The 19,417-nt window shown below is 36.9% G+C and overlaps 1 protein-coding gene and 1 non-coding gene across 2 annotated transcripts in view; one reads left to right on the forward strand and one right to left on the reverse strand.

The window, feature by feature from the left end:
- Positions 1–19,417, reverse strand: part of UVRAG (UV radiation resistance associated) — a 328,462-nt gene that overhangs the window by 102,961 nt on the left and 206,084 nt on the right. The window lies entirely within an intron of this gene.
- LOC126019608 (U6 spliceosomal RNA) lies at positions 2,163–2,269 on the forward strand. Its single transcript, XR_007499242.1, has one exon. It is a non-coding gene; the product is annotated as a U6 spliceosomal RNA (small nuclear RNA).

The following is a 19,417-nucleotide window of genomic DNA, read 5'->3' on the forward strand; positions in this document are numbered from 1 at the left end:
ATGTGCACTTGGATCAAATATGTTTAACAAATACATGAAGCACGCAAAAATTAATCTTTATTTTTTATCAAAATAACCTGTACATAGTTTAAAAAGTCAAACTGTTCTGCAGACATATCAGTAAAAATAGTTTCCTGTTTATTAGCTAATACTTGAACTTTGCCTCAATTCCTGGACTGTAGAGCCAATTATTTTCAAAACTGTAAGCTGCCTTTCCCCTCTCCCCTTGGCATTTACTCTACATATGTCTAATATCCTGAGTGTTAATTTTCTAGTTCTAAAAATAACCTAATGACAATCTATTGGGAGAAATAGTATTAAGTTTACTTACTACTGCTTCCCCACCCCGTCCTTCCTATTATTTGAAAACATTAATAAATTTTGTTAAATCAATAAGTGGTTATAAACATGTATAATAAACACAATTATTATTTTGGCTTGAGCCATATATTAAATACTTATTATTTAAACATAAATTATGAATTATTATTTTACAACTTACTTTATGAAGCTAATAATCATCTAGTTTCTTTATTTGCATAGTCTATTAAAGAGAGCTCTCACTAATTCATTCCAACTTCACTGAAAAGAAGGCTTATCTCCTCAATGCAGTTAAATAAATCAAAGTATCAATTTTACTCTTTTGGAAGTTCAGTTAAAGGTTTTAACTTTATTATCAATGATTAAAATACCAGCTTCTGGGGGCCCAGAGCAATAGCACAGTGGTAGGGCGTTTGCCTTGCATGTGGCTAATCCTGGATGAATCCTGGTTCAAATCCCACATCCCATATGGTCCCCGAAGCCTGCCAGGGCTCAGAGGAGCTCAGAGGCAGGAGTAACCCCTGATTCTCTTTATATATATATATATATATATATATATATATATAAAACATACCAAATGCTAACGTTGTGCTTTTAATGTATCATTTAAATTTTAGTATGACCCAATGTCAAAGACTCTGCTATACTCACTCACTCACTCTTTCTATGGTTAACATAGCCCCTTAAGTTTAGTAGTCTACTCAGCAAAAGCATATTGCTGAGTCTCTATGTATGCATGTAGAATGTAAAGTCTTTATATAAGAAGGCAGAGTGAGTACCCATTTTCCTGTATGACGCTCTATCCACCATCTTGGAGCACAGCCAGATCCTAGAAAATGCAGAGCAGAGAGCAGGGAGAAGTCTGTATTTTCTGAAGTATTTATGGACCTGCCATTCCAGCCCTGGATTACTGATCCCTGGGTTTTTATGTGTGATAATAAAATTTTATATGTTTAAGTCATTGTTAATTTAAGGTTTCCATTACATATACACAAACCCCAACTGATACCATTTCCTTAAATTGAAGCTTGGAAAATGACTTGCCCAAGGTTAGAGTGAAAGGAGGAGAGCTAGGCTGCTAATTAGGATCTTACACCAAAGTCCAAAACCATATGCACACAAGATCATAATTTGATTACTGAGTGTGTTCTGTTTCTGTTTGTTTTGGGGTCACACCTGGCAGTGCTCCATGTTAATTCTGGCTCTGCACTCAGCGGTTATTCCTGGTGGGCTTGGGGGACCCATATGGGATGCTGTGGTTTGAACCTAGGTTGACCATGTGCAAGGCCAGGCCCCTTCAGTATATCCTAAGAAAAAAAATCTTATTCCTCCACTAAAGTCAAAGGAATTTTTGTTTTGTAAATTTTACTTAGCTAAATGGTAGGAATAAACATGTAAAAGAATCAATCTAAAAAAAAGTTTTTATAAGTTCTTTATCAAGTTTGGATACAGTGCTGGAGATGATCTAATTTAAAATGTAAACTTAAAAATATAGACTTAGTAGCTCAGTAGTAGAACAATGTCTTCCATGTGTGATGTCCAGGATGCGATCCACAGCACCACACATACATGTACCTAAGTTATCCTGGGCTGGAGAGATAGTACAGGGGTTAAGGAGCTTGTCTTGGTTATAACTGACCATGGTTCAATCCCGATCACCATCAGATGTGATAACTAAGTACAGAGCCAAGAGAAAGCCCTGAGCATTGAAAGATATAATACACAATTTGGGGGTAAATATAAAATGAGCTTTATTTGTTTATTTGTCTTAAAGATTTAAGATTGCTGGAATGCCAGCATAAATTAACTACAGCAATTTTTGCTTCAAGAAAACAAATGTTGTGCTCGTTTCGGCAGCACATATACTAAAATTGGAACGATACAGAGAAGATTAGCATGGCCCCTGCGCAAGGATGACACGCAAATTCGTGAAGCGTTCCATATTTTTTTAAAAAAAAAAAAAGAAAACAAATGTTTTCTGTTTTCTGATTAGCAGAACTGAAATCCCTAATCATTATTTATAAAACCAACATGAAAATTTCCTGAAAGATGGAGAAACAAAGCAGCCTGGAAAGCAGAAGTCACATAGTGACAAGATCCCTGACACTGATATTGGAGGAGCCTCATATATCCCTTACAGATTCTAAAGCCTGTCTCACAGCCCTTTTTCTATCGATGCTCTCTTCTGACTTTATTTCCTTCCTTAGTCCTCTATGCTATACCCTCCAGGTTGGTGCCCTGGTTTCTTGCGTTGACACACATACCCCAGTTAATTTTAAAAAAGAAGTTATTCTATTCTCTTATAGAATAGTAAAGATGTGTATCAACAAACTAGGATAATCTTTAAATAATAACAATAAACTATGATTTAAAAAAAACAAGCCATAAACAATGTCACAATCGCTTACACACGGAAAAAAGTTCAGGAAGTATTTATGAATAGAACACAAACAAATTATTCTTGATTAATTTGCAGAGAAATACTTCCCAGTTGCCCTTCAACCTACAATAATCATTCCCATATCTTTGTTCTTGATGTTTACACAATTCATCTGGCATTCTTTTTCAGCTAGTTTGTTTTTAGTATTATTTAAAAATTAGAAAATACCAGAGCGATAGCACAGCGGTAGGACATTTGCCTTGCACACAGCTGACCCAGGATAGATTTCTGAATGCATAGCCAGGAGTAACCCTTGATTATCACCAGGTGGGCCCAAAAGCAAAAACAAAAAATTTATTTACAGAATAATTGCAAAACAAAATTATATACCTACTACACAAACTTGGCAACTGAAAATTTCCTAATTGCACAATTAGGAAAAGATTATAGATAAGCTGAGCCATCTTTGTTCCACTACCTCTCCCAGTTTCACTTAATTTCTGATCAATTTAGAAGATTTAAAAATGAAGAATAAGACAGCTACCTCCAGTATCGACTAACTCAGGAACTTAATGACCATATCCTAAGAAGATGGGTTCAGGCTCACTCATAGTCATAAAATAGCTCCTCAACATTTAGGTCTCATTTGTATAGATAATGCATATAAGATTACAGATTTCTCTCCTGTCTCCAGAGATTATCTTTGTCATGTATATAAAAGCCCATTGAATTTTCACAGAATAGACCCAATTAAGACAGATTCAGATAAAAAAACTTTATTACTAGCACCCTGTTTTATCTGTCTGAATACATAAAACTATTCCTGGAGGGAGCTGGACTTGGCATAGTACAGTGGTAAAGGCATCTGCCTCGTAAGTGTGAATCCTCAAATGTGATTCCCAGAGCTACTTCCATGGACCACACATAGTCCCAATGTATCCACTGCTTTGCAACCACAACAGAATGTGCTCTCCCAGGTGCGCCATGGCCAAGTGTGTATAATTACGTACTACAAAAGTGTACAACACCCTGAGCACTCTAACTTTTTTTTTTTAATAATGTGGGAGAAACCTAGGCAAATATCATGGCTGAGTATGCAAGGTATCATCTCCAGAAATAAAATTCTGGTGAGCAAGTGTGTGATGCAAGCACAACCAAGTCTGTGTGAGGCCCCAAGTCACTGCAAACCAAAAGAAAGGGAAGGAGTTTTTTTTTTTTTTTTTTTAAATCAAAAATCCCCCACAGAAGTGGCTAGAAATGGGAAGAGAATCTACCCCTAACACAATCAATGGTGAGAGGAATAAGATTCAATGGTTGGCAAGAAGTTAACAGTAAATGTCTTCCTGCAGGAAACAAATCCCATCCAGGACAGCCTTAATACTGCGGGGTCAACAACAAGGGCCAGCTCTAACATGATATCCTGACAACAAGGAAAATGTGAACAACTTGACCTTAGAGCTGATTAGCCTACCGTACCAGCTAACGACAAGACAAAACCAGAAGACTTGGCACCCTTTGGTAGGTCCAAAAGCCAAGATCGCGATTTACAGATGACTGGCTGATAGAACCACGGCCAGACTGTACACATCTTGGGACCAATAAAAAAGCCCTAGTTTAGGGTTTGAACTATGACCTGCACAATAAGCATGATCCCCAGTCCCAAAGGTCCTGCAGAGACAATTGTAACGGAATGGAGCTTCTGGAAGCACAAAGAAAGACGCTAACCTAGGTGCCATCCTAGGCTCAGTGCAAAGCCCAAGACCACCAACCACAGAAGATGGATTAAAATGACACTGAGGTAACAGAACCTCTAGAATCACGAAGACTGACTTCATCACAAATCCCATCTCATGATCTGTGCAGATACTGAGACCTCTAAACACAGAGCTCTGATTGTATCACCCTGGACAGAGCAGAAGTCTACCAACCACAAAAACGCCACCGGGAGAGTAAATGATCCTGAGCAAAATCTAGAGTTGATCCCCATGACAGTATACTCCAAGGACGGAGAAACCCCATATTTTTTTTAGGCCAAGTGAATTTCTTTTCAAATGACCCCAATATTTACTGTGCCAGGGCAGGAGGGAAAAAGACAAAAATACAAAAAGCACAAAACCTTGGTTATTTATATATATATATTTTTTACCTTCATTTATTATTATTATTATTTTCATTTACCTATCTATTTTGGTCGATTTCTCTCTTTGGGTGTGATTATTGAAATTGTTGTCCCCAGTTATACTTATTTTTTCTCTTCCTCTCTTTTCTTTCGTTATGTGCTATGCCATGTTTCTTATTTCAAGACCATGGTGTGTTTTTTTGTTTGTGTGCTTGTTTTTGTTGTTTTTTTTGTTTGTGTTGTTTTGTTTTTTTTGTTTGTTTTTTGTGGTGCTTATCGATAAAGCTGGAGTCCTCAATGGATATTTAACACTTCTTTTGATACTGGTGGAGTGTTTCACCTTCTCTTTCTTTTCACCTCCCAAATCTATGATGAGAGCCACTAGAAGGATTCCGCCCATTTTCGGGGTATTAGACTCTTACCCCAATTTATTACTTTTTTCTTTTTCAGGCAAAACCACGTAACTTGAAATAGCTGGTCTTGCCTCCAGTTAGAGGGGGAAATAAGGGAGGCCTCAAAACCAAACAGGTGCAAGACTACTAAGTAATAGGTTAGATACAGAGGGGACCACATATTCTAGCCACCCTGGGGGTGAGGGAAGAAGAAATAGGAGGGAAGACAAAAACAGACGGGTAGGGAGAACAATTTGGTGATGGATGGGAATCCCTCCTGATTTTATGTGACTATGTACCTAAAATATTATTGACACCAATATGTAAGCCACTATGATCAAAATAAAATTATATTATAATAAAAAAAAAGAAAAAAAAATCAAAAAACCCCCACAGAAGTGGCTAGAAATGGGAAGAGAATCTACCCCTAACACAATCAATGGTGAGAGGAATAAGATTCAATGGTTGGCAAGAAGTTAACAGTAAATGTCTTCCTGGGTTCACAGGCCCACCTTCTATATAGTGAAAGAAAAGAAAAATAACAATAGAAAACTAAGAATGGCTGTGGGTGGTCAAAACATTATAGATGCCACAGTCTTTGCAATAAGTCAATAACATGTCTGTGCATAATTGTTTATGTCACTTCTTTCTACTTTTAATAAACAAATGTTGGGCTGGAGATAGCTCAGCAGTAATGCACTGTGTGTGCTGTGTTAATGAGGCCAGTGAGGCTGTCCATCCCCAACACCACCCAATATATCTGATATATCTGACTGCACTCCCAGAGGCTCTGCTGGTCTGAGTTCCTCAATACAACCAAGTGAACAATCTTCAGTACATCACAGACAAGTGTGTTTGAGAACCACGATTCAAATATGTGACATGACCACCCAGCAAGCATCACAGTCAAAAAGATAGATACACATTGCCACTAGGTATGTGTTCCAGCCACCACAGAAACACAAAGGGAGAGAAATGTGGAATAAAATAATAGACTATCACCCTGCAACTCAAATTTTTCATTCAATATTGTTTTTGAGAGCAGTTCTGGAAGGGGGCTGATATACATAAGTATATACATAAGTGTGATTCTTTGAACTCAGCAGTATATCTTTGGTTATTTCAGATTTCATGTCTTATAAATTGTATGTCTATTTAGGGATGGAGGCATTTATTTTGCTTTCTGTTTTATTTCCCCACCCAATACAAAAAATGTTATTTAATATCTTTATATGCCTTCTTTTAATAAAGTTTCTGTATCATATTGTAAAGTTTCTAAGTATATCCTCATTTGAGTAGAGTGTGCCAAGTTTTTGCCAATGAATACCAGAGAACAAGATGTATGTAGTTTTGGAAATAAATTTCTTGACCTCTCTGTTTATATATCAATAAAAGATGTAATAGCATTACTCACCCTGAATTCATAACAATAAAAAATACACACACATTATATTATATACGCAATCTAGATAGAGTATCTAAAACATAGCAGAAATCTTTTATTATTTTGAGTTTATAATTGATTGACTAATAGTGCTATTATTAATATTTCTATCCCTAAAAAAGTACAGGGTTTATACATATCTGTTATCAATTTTTACCATTTGAATTTAGCTAAGCTGGGAAAAGTTTCTAGAAATCTACTGCTTCTATGGATCCAGGTTAGAGTAAATACAAATAAATTCACATGAGATATGGAAGACTGAGCTAAACAGTAAAATATTTGGGGGAGAGGTTAATAGTAATTAAACACAGTAGGAGAGCCACCAGGGTGCTTTCGAGTCCGTCTTGTCTTTGTGCTCCCATTCTGCTTCTAGCTCTAGTATCCTTTGCTGGCCCAGCTGACAGTTATTCTTTCCACCAGATATGGTAGCAACAGTTTTTGATGGTTGTCTGCACCAGCTTTTCTTTGGGGTCCCAATCAGAAGCTAAACCGATTTTGCACCCATTTTTTGGCCTGAGTAATGTCAACTTGCACCAGAATTTCTGAAGAGCACATTAGTGACTTTTCCATGTATGATCCTCCAACTCCCCCTTTTGGACTTCTCCAGCTCTCCCCACAGCTGTGTAAGATCTTATTCCTGCAATAAATCCCTTAAACCTGATTTCTTCTATCCTCTCACCCTTTCTCTTCCCCTCCTGCTTTGCTATTTATGATCTGAATTTTTTCATCAATAACTTATAAAAACAAACTTTTTATTAAATTGTAGCAGAAGATGCTCCACATGGGTTCCAGACACTTAAAAAAATCAAACAAAACAAACAAGCCACCCACTAAAAAAATTTTAGGCATTCCATTTATTTTTGAGTCAAACAAATTTCTGTTATTTTATATAGCTGTTCGACAACCTTTCTAGGGTTAAAGTAATACTTTTGTCTCCTTGACATTAAAACAACTTACTGACTAATCAGTTACTCTGTGATGTTTTCTCAATACTTACTTCCATTTTAACACTTGCTATGTATGGAGGAGTTGGGGGGGGGGCACTGCCACCAAATTGTGCCACATCCTATAAATGCAAGACTAACACTTGCATTTATATTTGATTGAACTGATTAGGCATCCAAAGTTCCTGCTTAGGGGGCTCAGTGACTTGCAGTAATACTGGCCTATGTGACCAAAAAGTTCAATACTCAAATCCAACTGATTTAGTGGCAGAACGCTGGGGCCACATATGTACAATGGAAACTTTACAAAGGATCAAATCTGAGGCCTTCACATAAAAGATATGTGCACCAATCCTTTGTACCTATCTTTCTGGCCTACCACTGCACTTTTATTTATTTTAAATAAATACTGTAATTGGATCATTGTGAGATACAAAACCAAGTCAAATATTTCTAATACTTTGATGCAGATATAACATTGTCATTTGTAATATGGATCAAAAATTCTTCTAATGAACAAAGAGCATTTAAAAATAAAACATGGAGGAAATTAATCAACAATATACTGTAGAATATTATTTCATATTTAAAGGCAATGCTGAAATGGGAAAAATTGCATGTATATGTGAATTCCTTGAAGGCACTTGGAAATTGAACACTAAGAAGGTAACATAGTTTTCACTTGATTGTTTTTATCTAATTTAATTTATTAAATCCTTTAAAGCAACAGGCTTGTTTCTTGGGTCACCACGGCTGTCTATGCAAGACGGTGGTTCTGGGAGCTGAATGTATCAAGTGGCAGAGCAGGGGTTTGTCTCACCCTCACCTCCAAAGATTGCCAGCTTCATACTGTGTGGTGGTGTACCCATGGTTTTTCATGGCTTCGTTTACATCTCTTTTGAGAATAAAGTGAGTCTATGGAGCTGGCCCAATTTGAACATGGCGGCTACATTTTTTGGTCATGGTCCAGGTGCAGAAACTTCTTTTTATGTAGCCCCATTTATTTATCTTTGCTTCCACTTGGGTGTTTTATCCTTGACAATGTCTTTAGCTTCAATGTCACCGAGAGTTCTTCATGTTTTCCTCATGTATTTTATGGCATTGGGTCTGATAAGTCTTTAATCCATTTTGATTTGACCTTTGTGCATAGTATTAGAAAGGTTTAAATTAATTTTCTAGCAAGCAGCTAACCATTTTTCCCAGCACCACTTGTTCTAACTCATGTTCTGCTCCTTTATAAAAAATTAACTTATATGCCTGGGATTTGTCTCAGGACATTCAATTCTATTCCACTGATCTGTGGACATGTCTTTATTACAGTAACATGTCATTTAATCACTACTGTTGTATAGTGTAGTTTGTAGAGTAGTTGAAGAAACTGATGCCTCCTATCTTATTTTTCCTAAGGATTATTTAAAGCTATTCATGAAGATGTAATGCTCCATATGAATTTCAAGTGTTTGATCTATTTCTTTAAAAAAAATGTCATAGTATTCTGATAGAAAGTATATTCAATCTCTACACTGCTCTGGGTAATACTGCCATTTTAATTATATTAATTCTCCCAATTCATTAACAGAGGATGTCTTTCTATTTCCTTGTGTCCTCTTCTATTTCTTGAAACAGTGCATTGTAATTTTCTTTGATTCTGAGGCACACTGAATGGGATTAAAAAATATCTCGTTCTTCTCTTTCGTTTTTGTATTTAGGAAATAGAAAAGCCATACTTTTGCATGTTAATTTTGTAGACTACTACTTAAAGGTGAAAAAAATCTATGATTTCTAGCTTTATTTTTTATTTATTTATTTATTTTTTTTGGCTTTTTGGGCCACACCCGGCGATGCTCAGGGATTACTCCTGGCTGTCTGCTCAGAAATAGCTCCTGGCAGGCATGGGGGACCATATGGGACACCGGGATTCGAACCAACCACCTTTGGTCCTGGATCGGCTGTTGCAAGGCAAACACCGCTGTGCTATCTCTCCGGGCCCTCTAGCTTTAATTTTTAGTCTTTAAGATTTTCTAAATATAGTATATCATCTGCAAATTGTGAGAGCTTGACTTCTTCCTTTCCTATCCAGATGCACTTGCACTTGCTTTTTTTTTTTTTTTTCAACTGCTATGGTAAATACTTCTAGTACTGTATATTACAGGAGTACTACAAGTACTTCTATATTAAATAGAAGTGGTAAGGTTGGGCAACCTTGTATTTTGCCTGATCTTAAAGGAAAGGCTTATTTTCTCTTTTCTAATATGATCTTTAGAAAAACTTTCAAAAAAAAAAAAACACCTACCATTTTATTGAGTCACAACTTAATGAAAATTTCATTAAATTTTTACTCCTTTATTTTTGAAAATTCAAAATACCCATTTCCTTTGATACATTTCCTATTCCCCCCCCCTCTTTTATTTTTGGCTCTTTACATAACCTCCCCTGTTAAGGGAAGGTTAACCCCTTAATCTAACCCCTTACTAACACTCCAAGTTCTTGATGTTATATAGAAGATCCAATTCCCAAGAAGTTATATAAAAAATCAAAATGTAAAAGAATCAAGTAAAGAACCATAAATAATTTAACCGTCAGTAAATTTACTATTCCTAGAGAGAGTAGACTTGACAATTCTTAAGTATATCTGTAATCAAACTGATTTTAAGTAGCTGAAATATTCAGAATACCAACAGAGAAAAGGAAGATGTTTTACTCAAAGGATAGAATAATTAGCCAAATCTAGGATTCATGTTTTCCTCCCATATTATTATTATCTGACATTGCTCTTATTTGTTAGCATATATACCTTCAGACATACTCGAGTAAAGACAATGAACATTGTTTTTTCCAATTCACTAATTACATTTATAAAAGTCCATGGCTAGTTTTAACGGAATAAACACTACTGTTCTCTGATTAGCCTTATCAAATGGGTATTCCTGGTATTAGCATGATTTTTCCAGGAGTAAGTGCTGTATCATGTAAGCATAGTTATTTTCACTTGAAAAGCCAACAAACTAAAGTAGACATTCTAAGCAAAATAACGTTTTAAGTTGCTTCTAAAACTTTAAGAATTAATGGTTTTCTCAAATATTAAAATTGGGGCCATAGAGATAGCACAGCAGCAGGGCTTTGCCTTGCATACAGCCAACACAGGACAGACCCTGGTTCGATTCTCAGCATCCCATATAGTCCCCAGAGCCTGCCAGGAGTGAGTTCTGAGCGCAGAGCCAGGAGTAACCCCTGAACACTGCTGGGTGTGGCACAAAAACAAAAAAAACTTTTTTTTTAATTAAAATATGCTCATTCTTGGGGCCTGAGAGATAGCATGGAGGTAAGGCGTTTGCCTTTCATGCAGAAGGCCATTGGTTCAAATCCCGGCATCCCATATGGTCCCCTGAGCATGCCAGGAGTGATTTCTGAGCCTGGAGCCAGGAATAACCCCTGAGCGCTGCCAAAAACCAAAAACAAACAAACAAACAAACAAAAACAAAGAAAAAAATTTTATTTGAAAAAAAAAAAAAAGCTCATTCTTGGGGTCAGAGATAGCATGGAAGTAGGGCATTTGCCTTGCATACAGGACAATGGTTCGAATCCCGGCATCCCATATAGTCCCCCAAGCCTGCTTGGAGCTATTTCTGAACATAGAGCCAGGAGTAACCAACCCCCGAGTGCTGCCAGGTGTGACCCAAAAACCAAAAAATAAAAATAAAATTAAAATGCTCATTCTTCCTAGTTTGTCTGTTCATATAGTACTCCAGAGATTTTAACAAAATGGGAAGGAAAATGGTCTTTAAATAAATATTACCAACCAGTAGCTACTTGGAATGAATGCTTCTCATATTCTCTAGAAATTAATAAGAGAAAACAATGAGCTGTATGCCAAATTCCTTCTACACCAATTTATAAATATATCGCTGTGATTTGGGATTAATATAGTAAATGCAAATATATATATGAACAGAAAATAGTAAAGGAAAGTTTTTGTGTATGACACACAAAACATCTTTTAGTAAATTCAATATTAGGAGGTGGCTTCTAAAAAGATTTTCCTCTAGTAAGTAAAAATTTCAAGCCAGAAATGACAAAATCATGCTACTGCACACTCAAAAATAAATATTGCCTGCATGGAATATCTTACAACAGAACTTGTTTCAATAAATTAATTTGTCATCTACACATTTAAAAGTCTCAGTGCAGGTGTCAATCAAATTCCACGAGAACTGGCACTTCTCATTAGCTTACCAGTCTAATATTTATACAAATTAAAATAATAAAATGCTCCAGTTGTTTATTGGTCTGTTTAATTAACTTTTAGCAGTAAATTCCTATAACTAAATACAGTTAACACTTCTAGTATTTCATCACTAGCATCTCTACACCATGAACCTGGGAGTCATCATTTCTATTAATAGGAGTTACTAACAAGCAGCATGGGAAGAAAAATATTTTTTAAGTTTCCAATTTTATACATAAGTAGCACTCAACATTCTAGGCATTGTTAACATCAACATTTGTACAAAGGGAGTATAAGGAAATACTATTAAAAATTTAAAACCAATCAAGAAGCAAGAAGCAGTCTATGAAAATGTGAATTAGAAGAAAAAGTAACCACCCACATCAATGCTATGCTGATGATGAGAAAAAAAGCAAATACCATATTTTCCGGCGTATAAAACGACTTTTGAAACAAAAAAAAAGTCAACCGTAAATCGGGGTCGTCTTATATGCCGAGTATATCCTGAAAAATGTTTCAATATGCTGCTAAACAAAAATAGTCTGAATATGGCACAAAACGAATTTTCCAACTCGATCCTGCACCAATCACTGCAAGGCTGCTCGGACCACCTCTCTAACTTGGCCAATCCAAGCAGGCTTTTTATGCATGCAAACCAGACAATGTTCTGGACCCGAATCTACACTGTAAAAAGCCTGCTCAGATTGGCCAGAGTCAGAGAGGAAGTCTATTACAGTATAACCTTTGAACCTTTTGCTTGTTGTGATTGGCTCACTGTGGTACATACAGCTGCAGCACAGGAACATTCTGTCTGATACAGTCTAAACCTATGTTTTAACTGCAAAATTAGGGGGTCGTCTTATATGCCGAAAAATATGGTATGAAGAAATGTCTGTTCTAGTCTTAAAGGAGGTAGCTTTTAAGTAAAAGAGAAATAACATTGTGTCATAGTAGAGGTTTTGGAAGGATTACTACAAAAGTGAGACTAAAAAAAAGTAAGTAAATACTAGTTCCAATCAGAACAGAGCTAACCAAGAAATGATCTACTAGTAATTGACATAATACAGTTACCCCTTGAACAACATGGCTTGAGTTGTGTAAGTCCACTTATCTTTGAGTTATGCATTCACAAATTCAGCCAACTTCAAATGTCAGAGGCCAACTTTAAGATCCTTGAATTTAAAATTTGAGACTGACTACACAAAATATATCAGGTTAAAGGGTAATCTTTAGGGGGCCAAGAGAGATAGCACAGGGGGCCTTGCATGCAGCTGACCTGGGACCTACCTGGGGTCGATCCCCAATATCCCATATGATCCCCCAAGTCTGCCAGGAGCAATTTTTGAGTGCACTGAACATTGCTGGGTGTAGCCAGAAACCAAAAACCAAAAACAAACAAAAAAGGTAATCTTTAATATTATATAATTACTTGATATCAATATTAATCACTTTAATATTATATAAAAAGTAATCTTTAATATTATATAATTCTCAATATAACATTATTTTCCTTGTTATTTGCAGCTAAAATTAAATTTTTTTGGTTGTTTGGGTTTGTTTGTTTGTTTTTGGTTTTTTGATTTTGTTTTTTTTTTTTTTGGGAAGTGGGGGAAGTTTGAGCCACACTCAGTGATTACTCCTTGCTCTGCACTCATGAATTGTTATATATGTAAAATTTTTTATGGGATTATTATGTTACTGACCCTACCCTGATTGGTGATTGTGCCCTACCCTAGGGTGTGACCTGGCATTCTGCTTCCACCCTAGAGTGGTACCTGATTCGGGGGCATAAAAACAAGGGTCTGTGGAAGGCGAGAGGCTTTTTTCCTATGGCCTATTCTTAGGCCTTTTGGCTTCGCCTCTTCACGGAATAAAGAGCTGTTTTCTTGGGCCCGGAGAGATAGCACAGCGGCGTTTGCCTTGCAAGCAGCCGATCCAGGACCAAAGGTGGTTGGTTCGAATCCCAGTGTCCCATATGGTCCCCCCCCCCCCCGTGCCTGCCAGGAGCTATTTCTGAGCAGACAGCCAGGAGTAACCCCTGAGCAACGCCGGGTGTGACCCCAAAAAAGCCAAAAAAAAAAAAAAAGAGCTGTTTTCTTCGGAAGCCTGACTGCCTGTTGGCTTTCTTCCCGCCGCATTCTCCTCAGAAACGCCGGCTGAACAGGGTAATAGACACGTGGTCCAAGCTGGAGGAGAAAGGCCTCATCCTCCATCCTCCATCAGTCAACCTCATCAGGGACTGACTTGCAACAAGGAATCATTCCTGGTAAGCTTGGGGTTTGGGTATTTTAGGGTTTAGAGGCCACACACAGGTAATGCTTAGGTATCACTCCTGGCTCTGCACTAAGGAATCACTCCTGGTCCATTTGGGGGAAGGCATATGAGATGTCAGGGATCAAACCTGGGTCAATCATGTGCAAGGCAAGTGCCCTACCCGTTGTGCTATCGCTCTGGCCCAGAAACTGAGTGATTTAGTCATTTAATAGGTAAGGTGAAAAATTTTGGTCACAGCCAAACCCTAATGCCCATGTCTATATTTATCTTTTCCATTAAGTCTAATCCTCTTCTACTCTTGATCACTTATGACTTTAAGAGCCAACAACCCAGAGCCATGTTGATCTGCAATGTTAACTTTATCCAGGCTGAGTAGAACTGTCTGATGATCTACTGTCTATCCCTGAAGCCCGGTAGCATCTGGGATATTTTATCGAATGCCAAGACCTGATGCAGTGACTAATACATTCTAGTCCTCAGTATAAGCCTTAACTTTCTTTATGATATAATTCTTTATTGTGAAATAATTGAACTCACTGTGATCTAACTATATATGAATTAACTATCATCAGTTTTTCATTTCAAGATATTAAAGAAAAACACCATAAAACCGATTATCTAATCTAATTATCTAATTAAATGTAATTTAATTACATTTCCAGCTGGAGAGATAGTGCAAATGGCTTGAGCCCATATTTTGCATATGGAAGGCCTGGATTTAATCACTTTGCTTTACCCCACATGGTCTTCAAACACTGCCTGTAGAGACATCCTCCATTTCTAGCACAATAGCATAGATAGTGCCCTGCAGTACCATCCTATGTAGTCTAAATACCCCTCCAGGTTATATAGTTCATGATCTTGTATTCATTGTAAATCATTACAAGGATAAGTAGAAAAAGTTGATAGTCAATAGAATGATTTGATTAAAAGCATGACAAAATTAGTTTTTTTCTAGATAGAATTGTTATCCTAAGGAAACTATATAGAAAACTATGATAATAAGATAGATGCTTTGGAAACTAAAATAATTTTACTTGAACCAAAATAATTTTCTTGATCTTTCCATTCATTTTTTCTTTGACAAATCATCTCCTTTAGAGACAGATGAAATTATAATTTCTCTTTGTGTTGACTGAATCAGTCAAATATATATAAATTAAAGGCAAGAGAGGTGTTGGAGGTTCTTGGAATGTCAGTAGTCTTATCAATTAATATAACTTAATTCTTATCAGAACCCAAAGATTAATTTATATTAGAACTACAAATACATATATAAGGATAGATTGCAAAAGGTCAGTCAGGACTAGAGAGTTGCTCATGCACTGGGGGAATTTTGGTGAGAAAAACTGATCTCACATTTTCTACCAATATAATACATTTAACCTATAGCATAGTGTACCCTTAAGTATACATATTTTTCTTCCACCTCCACCCAAAGCATTATAATGAACCTCTGTTCTGATTCAAACACAAACCAGAAAAGCAGTAAGTTCATGTTAGGGCCACATGTCAGAGTCATCTGGTTTTCTTTTTTACCCAACTGTCCCATTACATTACTGTATTTTAATTTAGGTGGTTGAAGAAAGCTGAGATGACAATAATACTAGAGAGGACTTCCTCATTCAGATAATAACATCAGCACTATAAAAGCACACCTCATTAAAAATAACACATATAACAATATGCTTCCAAGTGTCAGCGATGAAATAGTTGCACAATTACTTTGGACTCATTTTCCACGTTTCCCCCTCTCAATGAAATGCCTAATCTTCACAAGGTGTTCATTTCCTGTCTTACCCCAGCAACCATCACCTTCTGCATTTTTATTTTGTTGATCTCTCACTGCCTGAATTTCCATGGGGAATACTCATTTTAAAACACACTCTTTGCTCTCATTCCTGAACACCCCATCAGGATTGTTGCCTGTGACTTAGATTACAACAGGCACAGAAGTTAATAGCATGCCATAGTCCTAAGGGACTGTGTAGAACAATGATTGTCTTGGCCAGAGCTTCTAGAGTTAAAACTATGAACTGAAGTGTGGAGTGTCTGGTTACCTAATAGCATTTGCAAAAACTGAACATCCCTTTTGCTCTCCTAATTCCATTCAATATTTATTGAGTGTCCACACAATACATGGCTCTGCATGGCAAATGATGTAAGTTTAAAACCAATTTCAGAGACAGTTTCTACACTGCAAATATTTTAAACAATAATATAAATAACTGACATGTCACTTATTTCATTTGGGTTGTTAAAAAAAAATGAGAGCATTTTTAATTATGTTCTGCTTTGTTTTGTTTTTAGCCCACACACAGTGGTGCTCAGAGTCTACACCTGGTTCTGTGCTTGGGGGTTACTCTTGTTGGTGCTCAGAGTTTATACCATATGATGCTGGGAATCAAACCTTGGCTCCTCCATGCAAAGTGTGTGCACAATTAGTTGAGTTCTCCATACACTTCACTTTTAAAATACTACATAAAGAGAATTGGTGTCTATAGATTCTAAAATACTGTGAATGTAAATCAAACTATAGAAAATTATAAGTTTGTGATAAAAATTTTAGATATTTAAGGGAAAGTTTTAGAGCCTAAAGTCCAATGATAATTCTGATACCAAAAAATAGAAGTCATATAAACAAAATGGTATGGACAAAGAGCATTAAGTTTTAGAATTAAGTGATGTGTTTCAAAGACAGTAGTTTGGCGAGAGAGAGAGAGAGAGAGAGAGAGAGAGAGAGAGAGAGAGAGAGAGAGAGAGAGAGAGGAGAGGAGAGAGAGAGAGAGAGAGAGGAGAGGAGAGAGAGAGAGAGAGAGAGAGAGAGAGAGAGAGAGAGAGAGAGAGAGAGAGAGAGAGAGAGAGAGAGAAAGGGATCAGATTAAAAAGCAAGTAGCTGACTAGGTTGGGAACTATTTGTTTCGAACATTATCTACACTCCTTTTAAGAGGAAGGGCTTCAGTATTTACTATCCAATACCTTCCAATACTTCACACTCTAGTGGACATTAGGTAGTAAATTTCTTGAGCAGATTAAGTTAAAAGACTCACTTTCAAAATTACAACTATTTTTCTCCTGCACTCTCCTCCAAATTTATACCATTGACAAGCAAAGAGATTCTCAAACTGATTTGGCCTTTTTATGGGAGGGAGGGCGAATTATTCAGTGTTTTCCTGGAAATCTATCTGAAAAATACAAATACAAAAATCAGAACAGAAGCATCCTGCCCCAGCTCCTTGTATCTGTTGCTATCCTTTTCCCCAATGTCTGTGGGACAACAGGGGCGATATTGGCTACTGTGGAAAAGACTGGGCAAAAGATGATGTCTCTTATGGCATTATTACAAATGGAAGCCTCTATAAATTCCATAAAACCAGTATATGTCACTGGGTTTCACTTCTAATATTCATGAATGTTTTCTTAGGTCCTTTCTAGCATCAAATTGAAAATGATAAGATAATCTAGAACTTGTATTGCAAAGTTCTGTGTATGCGCAGAAGCAGCAGCAGATTTTCATTAAGTATCTCCTTTGTACTAAGAACTGTGCTTCATTTAATCCTCACAATAACTAGTGGCATAGTATTAGATCAGAAAACCATGACTTAAAGAAGGCATTTGCAGTCATCCAAGGATGAAGTATAATACCAAAAACTTACTGAAAAACAAAACCAAATAACCCTATTTAAATAAGTTGAACAAGAAAGGAGAGGTATTTTCACACAAATTTTAGAAAAATAACAAATGTGACCTTTCAGTGAGAACATAACACATTGTGACTCATTAATATACAGAATTTTTTTTTTTTTTTGGTTTTTGGTTTTTGGGTCACATCCGGCAGTGCTCAGGGGTTACTCCTGGCTCTATGCTCAGCAATCATTCCTGGCAGGCTCAGGGGACCATATGAGATGCCGGGATTTGAACCACCGACCTTCTGCATGCAAGGCAAATGCTTTACCTCCATGCTATCTCTCTGGCCCCTTATACACAAAAATTTATATTAGGGTGTTTTTTAAGAAACTTTCCTGAAACCAAGAAAGTGGATATTTCATCTCATATTCATTCCCATTCTAATACTACTTTTTCTCAAATGTGTTTAAAAGTATCACATTTACAAACCAGAGAGACAGTTTAATGCACTGAGAGCATTCTTTGTGTGTAGTAGATTTGGGATTGAACCTTGGCAATGCATGGTTTCCACAATACTAGGAAAGACCATCAAGAACACTGCAGGTGCTTCCCTTTGCCCCCATCCAAACTAACAAGCTTATAATTAGTATATCATCTCCTAGCTTATTCAGTGGGTCATATCAAAAAAGAATGTTATGGGGCCGGTGTGATAGCACAGCGGCAGGGTATTTGCTTTCCCTGCGGCCGATCCGCAGGGAAGTACTTGATTAAAGGGTTTGATTTCCGGCATCCCATATGGTCCCCGAGCCTGCCAGAGGTGATTTCTGAGCACAGAGCCAGGATTAACCCCAGAGCGCTGCTGGGTGTGGCCCAAAAACAAAAACAAAAAAGCTTAGTTAGTTTGTATGACATCCTTTCATTTTTCAACCTGTTTCTCCATTTGAGGAATGAAGGGTTGAATCAAAATCAATGATCTAGTAAGAGATTTTTCTTTCCTTTCTTTTGTGCCCCCCCCCCCCCGCTTTTTGGGACACACCCAGAGACACTCAGGGATTACTCCTGGTTATGTGCTCAGAAATCACTCCTGGCTTGGGAGACCATATGGATCACCAGGGGATCAAACTGAGGTCCGAGGTCCGTCCTAGGTTAGGGTATGTAAGGCAAATGCCCTACTGCTTGTGCTACTGCTCTGACCCCTACACATAGATTTTTCAAATTAAATTGCATGGCTTCAATAAAGTGGTAAATTTGAAAGAACTAATACTTTCATAGATTTTAATACTAGTCACCCTGAAAATTGTTTAGTTATACTTTCTAAGTTGCACAGCAATGAAAAATAAAAGAAAAAATCAAAGTATTAAGTCTACCCTTTTCCACTTCATCAAGCCATCACAATTTACTGTCCAATTTAAAGACTTGCATTCTGAGTTACTGACTGCTCTAAATGCCAGCATCTGAGAAATACCCTAAAAGTAAATGAAGATGAAGGGTTTCTTTTTTTTTTAATCAAGTGCTCTAATTTACAGAACAAGCCACAGTATGTAAATCTCAGTAAAATGTGAAAATCTCCCACTTCTATAAGGATGTCATCAGATTTAATTAGACACCATGAAAGCAAACAGGTGCCAATTTAGTGAATACTGCAACCATTTTGGAACTCTGTATTAAGAGAGTTTGACTGATTATTAAAC

Source organism: Suncus etruscus, chromosome 9, assembly GCF_024139225.1.
Source record: "Suncus etruscus isolate mSunEtr1 chromosome 9, mSunEtr1.pri.cur, whole genome shotgun sequence".
Lineage (NCBI taxonomy): Eukaryota > Metazoa > Chordata > Mammalia > Eulipotyphla > Soricidae > Suncus > Suncus etruscus.